This window comes from Canis lupus, chromosome 7, assembly GCF_003254725.2.
Source record: "Canis lupus dingo isolate Sandy chromosome 7, ASM325472v2, whole genome shotgun sequence".
Classification (NCBI taxonomy): domain Eukaryota; kingdom Metazoa; phylum Chordata; class Mammalia; order Carnivora; family Canidae; genus Canis; species Canis lupus.
In genome coordinates, this window is record NC_064249.1 from 24,861,716 (window position 1) to 24,877,760 (window position 16,045).

General features: G+C 36.7%; 1 non-coding gene across 1 annotated transcript; it reads right to left on the reverse strand.

Annotated features, from left to right (window-relative positions):
* Positions 1-13,173: 13,173 nt before the first annotated feature.
* LOC112649018 (U6 spliceosomal RNA) lies at positions 13,174-13,280 on the reverse strand. Its single transcript, XR_003129440.1, has one exon. It is a non-coding gene; the product is annotated as a U6 spliceosomal RNA (small nuclear RNA).
* Between the last annotated feature and the right edge of the window lie 2,765 nt (positions 13,281-16,045).

A 16,045-nucleotide genomic window follows, 5' to 3' on the forward strand; every position in this document is an offset into this window, starting at 1 on the left:
AATATGAAGCATATGGTCTGACATCTGATTTGGCAATATGACAAAATATTTGAAATTGGGACTCTAGAAAAAGAGAGCATATGGTCACTCTAAGCATAGGGTGTAGCTTGGGAGAAGGCTCTAAGGTGTGAGAGGAACGAGCCAAAGAAAGGGTGAGTGAATGCACTGCGATTAAGCAAATGCCTAATGTCATCAACATTAATTGCAGAGAGTTAAAAATAAAGCTAAGATATAGAAGCCAACCAAGATCCCCTGGAGAGTTTTCCACCCACTCTCCTCTTTCTGGTGTGACTGATATTAACAGCCTCCACCAAAGTCAAGCAGGTGGACTTTAGAAGTGGGTGATGATGGATTTTGAGGTAATAACATACATGAGAGCCAGCAAACAGCAGCAAAGTAGTTGGGAAATACACAGCAAATACTGCTACAGAGATATGATTATACTTCCTCTAAACTCCCACCCTGAGATAAATACCAATACGGCAACTATTTTATTTAATAGTTTAATATGTTCCTCAAACTTATTTAATATATTCCTCAAAAAGAAGAAGATACAAGTGTACTTTTTTATTTTCAAAAGGGAGACAATATTTTTAACCTAAAGAGAAAACAATTGTTATTAAGTGTATTTTGGTACTACCTGCTCAATTTCTTTCTATACAAGATATAAATTCTTAAGCATCTGTATTTATAATAAATGTAAATATTGTACAATATTAATATGGTACTTCATGGGACAAGAGAAATAAATTGTGAAAATCTAAGGACTTCTTGAGAAGGGAATTAAGAGTGAAAATCAATTAGAAACCGATTTCAGGGAGGAAGTAATTTGTAAAAACTAAACAGCTAAAACAAAGCTAAACTAAATAGCTAGGTGAAGTTGACAAAGTAAGAAATGACCATTTTTGGAGGGGTTAATAATTATTTTCAGAATTTGAGCTTACTTTTTGCACTTCAGAACTAAGTGGTTAATCCATATTGAAGAAAATGGGCACTTTTTTTATAGGAACAAGTAATTCAAGAGAGAATGCAAAGCCAAAAAATATATTAAAATATTTAGCCTCACTAATAACCAGTAAAACAATGAGAGATATCTTCGTTTATCATTTATAAGGATTAAAAAGAAAGATAATACTCGGTGCTATTAAGGGGGGGAAATCTCACAATGACTAATGGGAGCATAAAAGGCATAACTTTTCTGGGAAGTACTTTGGCAAAATATAAGAAAAAAAAATCTCAAAACAAGCACAGCTTCTGATGCAAAAATTCTACTTCTAATATTTATTTTGGGGAAATAATCAGGAAAACCTTCAAGGATACAATATATAATTTTAAATAGTATTGTTGCTAAAAGCTAAAAATGCCCAAGAGTTCACTGATGACGTGTTATGCTACTTCTATGCATTGTAAACTGTGCAATCATTTAAAATACCTACATGCATATACATGGAAGGAAATTCACAATACTAAAAATGAAAAAGTTTTTGAAATAATGTTTATAGTTTGACCCCAGATTTATTTATTTATTTTTAAAGATTTTATTTATTTGAAAGAGAGTGAGAGCACAAGCTGGGGGGGAGGAGGGGCAGAGGCAGAGAGAGAGGCAGACACCCTGCTGAGCAGGAAGCCCAATGTGGGGCTCAAGGCCAGGACCCCGACACAATGACCTGAGCTGAAGGCAGATGCTTAACTGACTGAGCCACCCAGGGGCCCCAGTTTGACCTGACCCTAAATTTTAAAAATTCTATAGCTATAGGAGTGCTTGAGTGGCTTAGCCAGTTAAGCTTTTGACTCTTGATTTTGGCTCAGGTCATGATCTCAGAGTCATGGGATCGTAGGCTTGTGGGATGGAGCCCCATGTTGGGCTGTGTGCCCCATGGGAATCTGCTTGAGATTCTCTCCTTCTCCCTCTGCCCCTCTCCCCCCACTCCCCACCTCTGCTCACTCTCTCTAGGTAAATAAGTAAATAAATACAATCTTTTAAAAAAATTCTATAGCTATAGACATGAATGCTTACATAAAAAGAATACCAAAATGTTAGCAGTAGCAAAATTATGGAGGCTTCTTTCTGTTTGTCTTCTATTTTCTATTTTTTTAATAAAGAGGTGTGATTTATGGAACATTTTATTTTTTTATTTTTATTTTTTTTTAATTTTTATTTATTTATGATAGTCACAGAGAGAGAGAGAGAGAGGCAGAGACACAGGCAGAGGGAGAAGCAGGCTCCATGCACCGGGAGCCTGACGTGGGATTCGATCCCGGGTCTCCAGGATCGCGCCCTGGGCCAAAGGCAGGCGCCAAACCGCTGCGCCACCCAGGGATCCCTGGAACAACATTTTAATAGCCATTTGATAAACAGAAGTATCCTCACTGAGGTTTTTCTCTCCAAAGGACAAAAAAAAAAAAAAAAAAAAAAAAAATCCAAGCACAGGCATGTGAGGATGTCACAAAGGGAAAGCTGAATGAGAGGCGCATATGTTCAAGAGGGATGGCCTAAAGATCAGGAGAGACAACAGACGGCTTTACATATGCTCCAAAGGTGAATAGTTACTTGAGTGGCTCTTTTAAAATCACCACTTCCTTCTACTTTTTTTTACTTTAAAATTTTTTCACCTGGAGAAATAAATATTCATAAATTTGGGGGATATAGGAGGGGATGAGCTGAGGAAATTCAAAGATTTTCTATCAGCAACTGTACTTCTAAGTGATTTTACATTCTGTCCATGTTTATCTCATCACAAGGAGAAAATGGTTCACAGCAGTCTCAACCATGAGAAATACCTCAGGTTTTCAAAAATATGAGAATACTTATTATTGATGCTTTTGTTAGACCTTTCAAAATATTTAAAGGCCTCAGTAACATCAGATAGTTTGTAGTAACCCTAGGAATTGAATCAACCAATATGATACATAGGGTCCCTGTGAAACACAGGTCTCCAAACTACTTCCACACAAAAGTGTCTGTTTTTGTTAAGGTTCTTTGTAGTAGGAACAGAGACCAACTCTTGCTGATTTAAGCAGAACAATAGTTGATTAAAAGTATATTGGGTTATATACTTCCACAGATTTTTTTTTTAAGATTTTGGGTGGCTCACAGAATTGCTGGAAGCACTAACTAACTGGGCTTGAAGCTAAATAACAAAGATAAACTTCCCATAGAACTGATCTAATGAGGAAGCTGGCTAGAGTAACCAACCATCCAGGTTTTCCTGGGACTGAAAGGTTTGCAGGGATTCAGAGTTTTCCAAGCTAAAACTGAAAAAGTGCTAGGTAAACTGTGGTAAGCTGGTCGGTCACCCTAGAGCTGGTGCCACAGATAGCAAGCACTTGATGCCCCTTGGCCAGTTCTACATTAGAAACTGTTGCTTAACAGTAACTGTACTGACACTAGAAGAGAGACGTGACAGAAAGATAGAAACAGCTTATATCTTCAGCTAAATCGAAGGTCCAGCACAGATGTCTGATTAAAAATCCTATGTCACATGCCAGCACCTTAATCTGCAAGGGAGGCAAAGAAAGTGAGTATCTGACATCTTCCACTTCCATTTTGGGAGACATCTTTGCATGTTAACAAGATTTACAAGGTGAGGAATTCTCTAAATATAGAGAAGCAGTTCAGGTGGCCCAAATAATGACCAATTTCCACTACAGTATCCAATTAAAAAAAAAAACAAAACTCTAAGAACACAAAAGCAATCATTCAACTGGTGTGTAGTGGTTTCTTTGACTTAAAATTAAGTTGTAAAAGTTAGATTAAGGGGCACCTGGGTGGCTCAGTTGGTTAAGCATCTGCCTTCAGCTCAGGTGATGATGTTGGGTCCTGGGCTCGAGTCCTGCCTTGGGCTCCCTGCTCAATGGAGAGTCTGCTTCTCCTTCTCACTCTCCCTCTATGCTGTCTCTTTCAAATACATAAAATATTTTAAAACAAATAAAAGTAAAAGTCAGATTATCAAAATGTGAATGTAATATTATCTTAATTATTTGGCCACACAATAATTTATGCCTATTATAAACCTTAATCTGTATGATGGACATAATCTTATATTTGAGTTGTAAAATAATTAATCTTTCTGACTTCTGTTCATCCTAAAGGTTTGTCTTATTTCCACTATTTACTGAAAATTTTTTTCTCTTTTGTTTCTAATATTACTAGAGGAGACAAATAGTTATCCAAAGGCTACAGTGTTTGCCAAGAAGAGATGGACGTTAATGGAAACCTTTTATCTGGGACAAACCTTAAGAACAGTAATAACAATGTGTTCTGTATAGCTCTTTAGCTTTCACTCACATTTATTGTGGTCAAGTGATTTGAGCAAAGGATTTCAAGTCAGTGCTCATATATTTTTCTTAGCTGTTCATTTTTCTTACAGAATGACCTTGAACAAATCCATTAAGATTTTTTGTTGTGTCTTCATATACAGAACTATCAAGTAGGAATGCTCATAATTAATCAAAGATACAATGTTTACTGATAAACAGTAAAGAATGAAGGAATGGAACAAGAATTCTGGTCCTGCCTTTCACGATGTACTTGTGAGGTCTTAGCCCTGTCATTTAAATTCTCAGGTCTTAGTGTCCTTAATCTATAAATGTTAATAATGTCTGCATTATCTACTTCATAATATAGATGGAACAGCATTTTTAGAAGTATAGAACAGTGAATGCAAAGTGTTAATATTGAGTTACATCTTCTAACACTTAATGCTAAAAATGCAGATTGCTTTCTTTGATTTTTACCTAGAAAATATGTCTCTGAAAATCAATTTAAAATTAAGGAAGCTAATAGAAAAGTCCTTATAAGTTATCTTCTGAATGGCAGATTTTTGAATAGTAATTATTAATACAGGTTTCTTGCACTTGCTTTTTCCTAGAATCCATTCTTTTAAAAGTTTTCTGATAAAAATAAAAAAATAAAAGTTTCTGAATTGTATTTATAGTTCCTGAAATCCTGGCGTGCTCTTCTGAGGTTTTTGTGTACTTTATGGGGTTTTTTTGTTTTTTTGTTTTAAATCTAAGATGTCCAAGATAAGATTTCATTCAAGAGGCAACTATTAATGCAGCAAATAGAAGTAGTAGAATTGTTCTACTTAAAATAACTGCCCCCTACTGGAGGTATAAAACATAAATGTCATTTATGAGAGGGAACAAATAGAAGAAACTGTTCGAAGAGGTTTGTTTGACAGATACACCATATCTACTTTGTTAGAAATAACCAAGTACCAAAAGATTAGGAAAGTACTCACATACCCCCTATAAAGAGCCTCCTTTGTTCCTTGATCTCTGGTCCTTTTTTTTTTTTTTTTTTTTTTGGTCCTTTAAATAGTGTCTAGATAAGCTCATATGAACTCTCTGGGGCAGTGAATTTATAGATTAAAAACTGCTGATTTAGGATGACCATGTGATTAATCAGGACACCAGAAATACAAGCAGACAAGATGCTTATTCTGGCAGCTTCATAATTTGGGCTCTTTAGTAGGAAAAAAGAATTCAAGCGCATTCCTTTACAAAAGTTCTTATTATATCTCAACCTTCACTGTCTAAACCTAAATAGAATTCCTTTCTATTTTTAATCCCCTTTCAACAAAGTGAAAGCTGAATTTACATACCAGTTTTTGTCTTTTATCCATCAACACTTTAGTCAAAAACCAATTACACTGCCGGTTAGTCTCAAGTGGGATAAACCCTTCTGACTTTTTCTTCACACCTTCTCTGAGAGTATTTATCACAAAAATTTGGCAAATGATCTGATTTAGACTAGGTGGTACTGCCTGTTTCTCTGGGTGACCTTGGCAAATCTCTCAGATTCTTTTCATAGAGAATATAATTTAATTAATAAAGAACTGTGTGATCTGTCTTGCCTATAATAAGCACTCAAAAAATTTTTGTTCACTGATTTCTTGACTGAGAGGCAGAGCTTATTTGTGAAGTTAAATATTCAATTTCATTTATAGTTAACCAAGAATATAAAGGAATTTGACTTAGTTCTCTGTGAGACTTAAACATGCAAAATCTACACATTAATACAAGTAAAATGCAAATGATGCTACACTATGCTCTGAAGAAACTATAAAGATAAATGAGAAATAATCCAGGGGGGATGCTGGGTGGCTCAGCGGTTGAGCATCTGCCTTTGACTCAGAGTCCCCAAATTGGGGTTCCTGCATGGAGCCTACTTCTCCCTCTGCATATGTCTCTGCATCTCTCTCATGAATAAATAAATAAAATCTTAAAAAAGAGAGAGAGAGAGAAATAATCCATGATCTCTAGGATCTTACAGGTCAGTAATGACTTGTTACAATTGCTGACACATTTCAAAAGATTCAATTCAAAAAACAATGGAGAGTACTCACCACGTATGAGACATGGTAAAAAATAATAACTATTGCAGTGTCCTAAATAATGTCTCTGAAATACTATGATTTTTTAAAAGATTTTATTTATTTATTCATGAGAAATACAGAGAGAGAGGCAGAGACACAGCCAGAGAGAGAGGTAGAGAGAGAGAGAAGCAGGCTCCATGCAGGGAGCCTGATGTGGGACACAATTCCGGTTATCCAGGATCATGCCCAAGGCTGAAGGCAGGCGCCAAACCGCCGAAGCACCCAGGCATCCCTGAAATACTATGATTATTAATTAACTTTTGTCTTCATTTTTTAAAAAATGAACAACTTTAATAAGATAAATTAAAACAAAAAACAGTCCTGGTTCTTTTACCCATTATTCCCCTGGTATTAAAGACAATTACTTTCAACTCTAGATGACTTTCTTCCCATGTACCTCTGTACTCTAACATGCTTATATTGCTACACCACACTCTATTTAGTGGTGGTATTCTCTACTGGCTTTCCTCACCCCACCACAATTAAACACACACACATATACAATCAGTTTCCATTCCTCATCATTACAATATAGTAATTATATAAATATTTGGTGTTTGTATTATAGTTTGTATGTATAGTCTATCTGTTGTTGAAAACCAACCTCTGTGATTCAGAACAAAAATATATCACAAAGGCAGAGTTTGCAATAAAGTAGAAATGGAAGGAAAACTTTCAAACTCATTCCACAAGGCCAGCATTACCTTGATTCCAAAACCAAAGACCCTTAAAAAAGGAGACTTACAGGTCAGTAATCCCTGATTAACATTAATGCAAAAATTCTCAAAAAAATACTAGCAAATTAAATCCAACAGTACATTAAAAGAATTATTCAGCACAATCAAGTGGGATTTATTCCTGGGCTGCAGGGGTGGTTCAATATTCACAAATCAGTCAATATAATACACCATATTAATACAAGAAAGCATAAGAACCATATGATCCTCTCAATAGAATCATTTGACAAAATACACCATCCATTCTTAATAAAAAAAAAAAAAAAACCTCTCAACAAAGTAGGGATAGATGGAACTACCTCAAAATCATAAAGGCCATATATGAAAGACCCACAGCTAATGTCATCCTCAATATCCTGGTAGAAAAATAGGGTTTTTCCTCTATAGTCAAAAACAAGACAAGAATGTCCACTCTTGGTATTATTTAACATAGTACTGGAAGTCTTAGCTTCAGCAATTAGATAGTAAGAAGAAATAAAAGGCATCCAAATCAGCAAGGAATAAGTCAAACTTTCATTATTTGCAGACAACATGATACTTTATGTAGAAAACCCAAAAAACTCTACAAAAAATTGCTAGAACTAATACATGAATTCAGCAAAGTCACGGATATAGAAATCAATGTACAGAAATCTATTGCATTTCTATACACCAAAACGAAGTGGCAGAAAAAGAATTCAATGAATCAATCCCATTTGCGTTTGCAGCAAAAACAGTAAGATACCTAGGAGTAAACCTAACCAAAGAGGTAAAAGATCCATACTCTGAAAATTATAGAACACTTAGAGAAAATGAAGAGAACACAAAGAAATGGAAAAACATTCCATGCTCATAGATTGAAAGAACAAACGTTGTTAAAATATCTATACTACCCAAAGCAAACTACACATTTAATGCAATCCCTAACACAATACCACCAGCATTTTTCACAGAGCTAGAATAAACATTGAAAATGTTTGTGGAACTACAAAAGACCCCAAATAGCCAAAGCAGTCCTATTTTTCTTTTCCAAAGAAAAATAAAACTGAAGGCATAGCAATTCCAGATTTCAAGCTATATTACAAAGCTGTAGTCATCAAGGCAGTATGGCACTGGCACAAAAACAGACACATAGATCAATAGAACAGAATAGAGAAACCAGAATTGGACCCATAATTTTTTTTTTAAGATTTTATTTATTTATTCATAGGCACACACACAGAGAGAGGCAGAGACACAGAGGGAGAAGCAGGCTCCATGCAGGGAGCCCGACGCAGGACTCAATCCCGAGTCTCCAGGATCATACCCGAGGCTGCAGGCGGCACCAAACCGCTGCGCCACCAGGGCTGCCCTGGACCCATAATTATATGGTCAACTAATCTTCAACAAAGCAGGAAAGGACACCCACGGAGAAAAAGTCTCTTCAACAAATGGTGATGGGGGAGCACCTGGGTGCCTCAGCGGTTGAGCATCTACCTTTGGCTCAGGTCATGATCCTGGGGTCCTGGGATCGAGTCCTGCATTGGGCTCCCCACAGGTAGCCTGCTTCTCCCTCTGCCTATGTCTCTGCCCCCCCGCCATCTTTCTTGAATAAATAAATAAGACCTTAAAAAAAAAAAAAAGAACTGGGTATTGTATGTAAGTGATGAATCGTTGAATTCTAATCCTGAAACCAATATTGCACTATGTATTAACTAACTAAAATTTAAATAAAAAATTTTAAAAACCAGATTGGGATAAAGAGGAATAATCTTTTTATTGCTTTGCCAGGCAAAGGAGGCTGCAGCAGGGTAAGGCCTTCAAAACTCCAAGCCCACTGGGAGGAAGGGGGCTGAGGATTTCACAGGGAAATACAAGATCTAGCCAATTTTGTCAGGCATTGTGTACGTGCTGCCAGCCTTGTAAGTCATATCTTTAGGGTAGGACCAGGTTCCTAAAACAAAAGGCTAAGAAAGGAGGAAAGGAGGTTTGCAGAAGAGAGAGAAAAGGTTACTTAATTTAAAATAGAGCTTTTCTAAAGCATTAGTGCAGCCATTTTTAAAAATTTTTTATTTATTTATGATAGTCACAGAGAGAGAGAGGCAGAGACACAGGCAGAGAGAGAAGCAGGCTCCATGCACCGGGAGTCCGATGTGGGATTCGATCCCGGGTCTCCAGGATCGTGCCCTGGGCCAAAGGCAGGCGCCAAACTGCTGCGCCACCCAGGGATCCCTAGTGCAGCCATTTTGATTTCAACTTTATGCTTTCAAGCCATTTCAATGATGCTTTCAGAACAGAAGAATATAATCTACTATGGTCATTTTTTCCCCCTCAAATATTTTGTTTTTCCTGGAGTTAATAATTTTTTCATGTGTGTGTTTGCTCAATTTTCTAATTCCTAATTCAATCAAACTCTATGCCAGTTACATAAATTTATTAATATAGTCTATCAATTTTATTGATATTTCTGTCCCAGGACCTCTGACCTACTCCAACTTTGACTTGTGACATAGCTATCATTCTAGAATCTTCCTCAGCAAACATGTTGGAGGTTCCTTTCTCCAAGGAGAGATCTTTTCTTTTCTTCTAGGAGAGATCTCATGTTTTGATACAACACAACCTTCAGTAACTTCATGAGAAAGGATATTTGGAAAGAAAGTTTTTTGAGATCTTGCAGGTCTGAAAATGTCTTCTTTCCCTCTACATGCAGACTGAATATGGAACTCTAGGTTGGAATTAATTTTCCTTCAGAATTTTGAGGCCAATTTCACTTTTGCTTTCTGCTTTCTAGTATTGCTACCAAGGAGTCAAGAGACATCTGATTCTTGATTCTTTGTATGAGGCCTCTTTTTTCCTTTTCAGAAGTTTGTAGGATCTTCTCTTCATCTCTAGTGTTATGCAATTTCATAGTAATATGTCTGGTTGTGGATCTTTTTTCATCCCTGGTGGTATACACAGTGAGATCTTTCAATCTAAAAACTCATGAGCTTCAGTCCTGGGAAATTTTTGTAAATTAACTTGTTAATGACTTCCCAATCGTTTTCTTACTTCTCTCTGTCTGGATCTCCTATTATTCAGATGTTGGACCTCTTGAACTTGTCTGGATGTCTTTTCTTTCTTTTTTTCTTTTTTTTTTTTTAATTTTTATTTATGATAGTCACACAGAGAGAGAGAGGCAGAGACACAGGCAGAGGGAGAAGCAGGCTCCATGCACCGGGAGCCCGACGTGGGATTCGATCCCGGGTCTCCAGGATCGCGCCCTGGGCCAAAGGCAGGCGCCAAACCGCTGCGCCACCCAGGGATCCCTGTCTTTTCTTTCTTTTCTCTCATTTACTAGCTCTTATTTTTTTATTCTATCTCTGGAAGATTCCTCAACGGAGGAATTGAGTTGAGTTGATTCCTCAACTCTTCTGTTGAGTTTTTCATTTATGCTACCATAATTTAAATTCCAAAGAATAATTTTTATAATCTGAATATTGTTTTTATGTAACATCTTGTTTCATGAATGTAATATCTTGTATTTAAGATTGTTTTCTCCCTGCCTCATTACTATTTCCTCAAATGTTCTTCCTTGTATTTATTCCTTCGGGGTTTTATCCTGTTCTATAGGTTTTCTTCAGCTTTCTGTTACTCAATTATTTGCTAATACTTAAGAATAGGACAATAAGAACTAATTAAAAGCTCTAAGTATATGGATGGAAAAAGTGTATTATGCTAAGTAAAATAAGTCTGTCAGAGAAAGACAAATACTATATGATTTCACTCATCTGTGGATTTTTTTTCAAATATTCTTATTTATTTATTCATGAGAGACACAGAGAGAGAGGCAAGACACATAGGCAAAAGGATAAGCAGGCTTCCTGTGGGAAGCCCAATGTGGGACTTGATCCAGGGACCCCAGGATCACACCCTGAACCAAAGGTAGATGCTCAACCACTGAGCCACCCAGGTGTCCCTCATCTGTGAATTTAAGAAACAAATGAGTGAAGATGGAAAAAGAGAGAGAAAGAGGCAAACCAATAAACAGACTCCCTTTAAATTTATTTTATTTTATTTTTTTAGATTTTATTTATTTATTTGACAGAGAGAGAAAGAGCACAAGCAGGAGGAACAGCAGAGGGAGAGGGAGAAGCAGACTCCCCGTTGAGCGGGGAGCCCAATTCAGAGCTCGACCTGGGATCATGACATGAGGCAAAGGTAGATGCTTAACCATCTGAGCCACCCAGGTTTCTCCAAATTCTTTTTTTAAAAAAAAGATTCTATTTTTAAGTAATCTCTCCACCCAATGTGGGGACTCAGCATTCAGTTACACTCACATTCCCGCATGTCTGATATGGTACTCCACATTCCACTGTGACTGATGACCCTCAGACCAGACACTCTTGGCTTTACCCTCCCCAAAGAAGTCTCTAGTCTATGGTAGGTGCAGGGAGTAGATAATCAATCAGCAGCTTGGAGTAAGAAACAGGATTTAGCTGAGTGAAGTAAGTCAGTCGGAGAAGGACAAACATTATATGTTCTCATTCATGTGGGGAATATAAATAATAGTGAAAGGGAATACAAGGGAAGGGAGAAGAAATGTGTGGGAAATATCAGAAAGGGAGACATAACGTAAAGACTGCTAACTCTGGGAAACGAACTAGGGGTGGTGGAAGGGGAGGAGGGCGGGGGGTGGAAGTGATTGGGGGACGGGCACTGGGGGGTTATTCTGTATGTTGGTAAATTGAACACCAATAAAAAAAAATAAAAATTAAAAAAAAATAAAATTAATATAGCATTTCCAAAAAAAAAAAAAAAGAAATAAGATTTAGCTATCCAATCCTTCATTAACTTTCAATGAATCTTTTTTTTTTTTTAAACATTCTCCCAACTTTTATTTCCATTTTCAGAGGTACCTGATCCTGACAATCCCTGGTACTTAAAGCATTTCTGCGATGCAAATCAGTTTAGTTCTTGGGTTTTCCCCTATTAGGTTAAGAGACTACTTTTTCTGGACTCCCCTTGCTAACCAGCAACCTATCTGCTTCATAGCCTATGAAATGTCATTGATGTTGTATATTTTCCTGTTTTATAGCTTGTCAGTTTCTGGATTTCATTTCTTTTTTGCTTGCTTGCTTGCTTGCTTTTTCTTCCCTTCCTTTCTTTCTTTCTTTCTTTCTTTTTTTTACTAAGTTTTAGTGGAATTTCTGCAGGGAACAAAATTAGATGCATGTGTTTCCTTTTACTGAGAATTCTTAACTTATTTTTTTACTGGAAGACTAGTGAAACAAAGGAATTTAATAAAAAACAGAACCATTGTAAAGAAGCCCTCGAAAGCTAACATAGCTCTCATCTTGTTCCGGTCGGCCCCAATGAAGAGGAAAAAATGTCATGTTATTCTACACAAAAGTGGAGGCCTATTAAAATATGGGTAGAGTGAAACATACTCTTAATCAATGAAATATTTTCTTCTGCAATATTGATTTATTTTTTTAAAAGGTTTTATTTATTTATTCATGAGAGACACAGAGAGAGAAGCAGAGACATAGGCAGAGGGGGAAGCAGGCTCCCCACAGGGAGCCCCATGCAGGACTCGATCCCCGGACCTGGGATTAGGCCCTGAGCTGAAGGCAGATGCTCAACCGCTGAGCCACGCAGGTGTCCCTGCAATATTGATTTAGATTGTACTCTTAGTAAAAGTTAGTACCTGTTTTTTACTAATATACTTATTTTTAGAGCAGTTTTAAGTTTACAGAAAAATTGTATGGAAAATAAAAGGGTTCCAAATACTTCCTCTCCCCACCCCACATAGTTTCTTCTATTATTAATGTCTTGCATTATGGGGATGCATTGTTACAATTTATGAACCAATATTGATATACTATTAAAGTCCATGGTTTCCTTTAGGGTTTATCCTTTGTGTTTTACATTTTGAAAAATGCATGATGTTGTGTATCCAATATTACAGTATCATACAGAATAGTTTTCACCACCATAAAAATCCCCTTTGCTCCACTATTCAATCTTCCATCTTTCCTCCTCCCTAAATTAGTGACAGCCACTGAAAAAAAATTTTTTTAAGAGAAGTAAGCCTTTATTTCCTTGTTTCACAAATAAACAAAAATATGGAACGCTTCACGAATTTGCGTGTCATCCTTGCGCAGGGGCCATGCTAATCTTCTCTGTATCGTTCCAATTTTAGTATATGTGCTGCTGAAGCGAGCACTGAAAATTTTAATGTCTCAATAGTTTTGCCTTTTCTACAATGTTATGTTGTTCATATTATACAGTATAAAACCTTCTGTGCTGACTTTTAACAATTTTAACACTGCTTAGGAATCTTAAACGATCAGCTAGAGACACTTCCTTCTCTGAGTCCCTCTCAAAGCTGATAACCTTTTGTTTTCATCTGAAAATGGGTTAGAGTAGCATACTCATGTGATAGATGTTAACTCCACAATGCAAGAAGGCTCACAAAGGAAAATTGATTCTTGAACAACAGGAGGATTAGGGGCACCAACCCTCACACACGGTCTCAAGTCTGTATAATTTTCGACTCCCTTAAAACTCAAACTAGCCTATTGTTTACTGGAAGCCTTACCAATAGCATAAACAGTCTATTGACAAATATCTTGTATGTTATATCTATTATATGTGGTATTCTTACAATAAAGTAAGCTAGAGAAAAGAAAATATTAAGAAAATTATAAGGAAGAGAAAATACGTTTACAGTACTGTACTGTATTTACTGGAAAAAAATCCATGTATAAGTAGACCAGTATAGTTCAAATTGTTCAAGGATAAACTTGTGTCTCTTTCTTAGTAATAGAGAGAGTAGCAAACTGATTTTTATTTTATTTTATTTTATTTTATTTTATTTTATTTTATTTTATTTTTTTCTGATCTTCATTTTAGAGAGGATATCCCAACTTATCCAGGCCAAAGTGCAAGTAGTTCTGAGCCACTGATGCCCAAAGTGTGATTGATTATAATGTTATATGGATAACATGCCAAGGTTTGTTAGAAGAATCACAGCAGGACTTTGACACAAAACAAAGCTATGATCTCTTATTTAAAATTAGGGGTATCTGGATGACTCCATCAGTTAAGCATCTGCCTTAAGCTCAGATCATGATCCCAGAGTCCTGGGATCGAGCCCCATGTCAGGGTCCCTTTTCAGCAGGGAATCTGCTTCTCCCTCTCTCTCTGCCCCTTCCACCCCTCTCCTCTTTCTCTCTCTCTCTCAAATAAATAAAATCTCTAAAATTTTTTATTTTTTATTTTATTTTTTTAAGATTTTATTTTATTTACTCATGAGAGACACAGAGCAACGGAGAGAGAGGCAGAGGGAGAAGCAGGCTCCACTCAGGGAGCCCGACGTGGAACTTGATCCCGGGTCCCCAGGATCAGGCCCTGGGCTGCAGGCGGCGCTAAACTGCTGCGTCACTGGGGCTGCCCAAATCTCTAAAATTTTTTAAATAAATAGAACAAAATTATGTAGTATACTATATAAAATGTACTATATATACACACACATAATACATATGTATGTATTTTCTGTAACAGCCTGTGGCTTGCTACTGATCCCTGGTGGACAATGAGTGTATGCCCCTGAGATACCTGGTATTCATTATGAACTTAATTATCTAACTAGTAGTAAAGTCAAGCATCAGCACATCATCATCAAATGGAAACAATGTAAACAAGGCTAAGGAAGTTATACATGCAGTGGGCTCACACTCCCAGCATGTCTTTTCTGATTTTCCTGTCACATTTCCTGCATTCCTCTTCTGTGGCCTCATGGGTACTTCCTTATGATCACTTGCCTGAAGAGAAGAAAAAAAAAATCCAACTATGTTTACAGAAAGGTCTGTCCGGTATGGTAGCTCTCACTCTAAATGGACTTCTGTGGCATTCAGCTCCATTTAGGTGAACCCTGAAGGTAATGCAAAAGAGAGATCTTTCTTGGGGGAAAAACTTCAAGAACTATGATTCAGTGTGTATTCTGTTTCTTGAAACTTAAAAAACCTACATGATATGAATTTTCCAGACAACATTATTTCAGACAAATGAACTCTGTGAATCAATAGTTTGACACCCATTCAATGTACAGGTCTTGTCTTGCATTCAGTCACCCAGAAGCAGTTGGTGCAAATCTTATAGAACAGTCATATGACTGTTAAAAACCCAGTTACACTGCCAGCTAGGGGGCCATGCTATACTAAGGTGTGAAGGTGGGGTGTGGCCCTACAGGATGGAGTAAATGCTCTAAACCTTTGATGAATATATGGTACACTTTCTCCTCTCCAAGAAGCAAAAGAGTGAAAATGGGGTTATGCTTCCTCCAGTTTAACCAAATGACCATTGCACAAAGTGTTTATTTCCTGTCCCAATTAACTTTGGGCTCTACTAGTTTAACAATTTTAATAATTAAAGTAGAAGAACATCTATCAAGGACACGAGAATTTTGTGGGGTAGACAAGTAGAAATGCCTTTTAATCAGCAAATAAAGGATCACAATTTAGATGAGAAAACAGGACTACAAAGAGTGGTTTGAGATTCATCAGGTACCAGATATGAAGGTGTAAGAGTAGATTAATCCCCTGAAAGAGATTGCAGACTGAGCAACCAACCAAAAATTGTGCCCTGGGAAATCCTGTGTTCAAAGGCTAGAGGAATGAGAACAGGCTGATGCAATCACAATAAAAATCAATGAGGCATTTCCAGTTTTAAATGGTATTTGGCTAGCGGTCCCTGACTCAGCCTCTCCCAACTGCTGCCTGAAACATAAAAAGATGAAGAAAAATGGTAAAATTCATACCAATGCAGATCATACAGAAAGACAAGTTTTTTGTTTTTTTAAAGTATTAAACTGTTTTAATAGTAATTTGTCATTGTAATTTATGACATAAATGAATGCACAATTTATTCTGAATGTTTTCCAGTAGTGTTTATTCCAAATAGGAATATTATAATAAAAGGGGAAGAAAA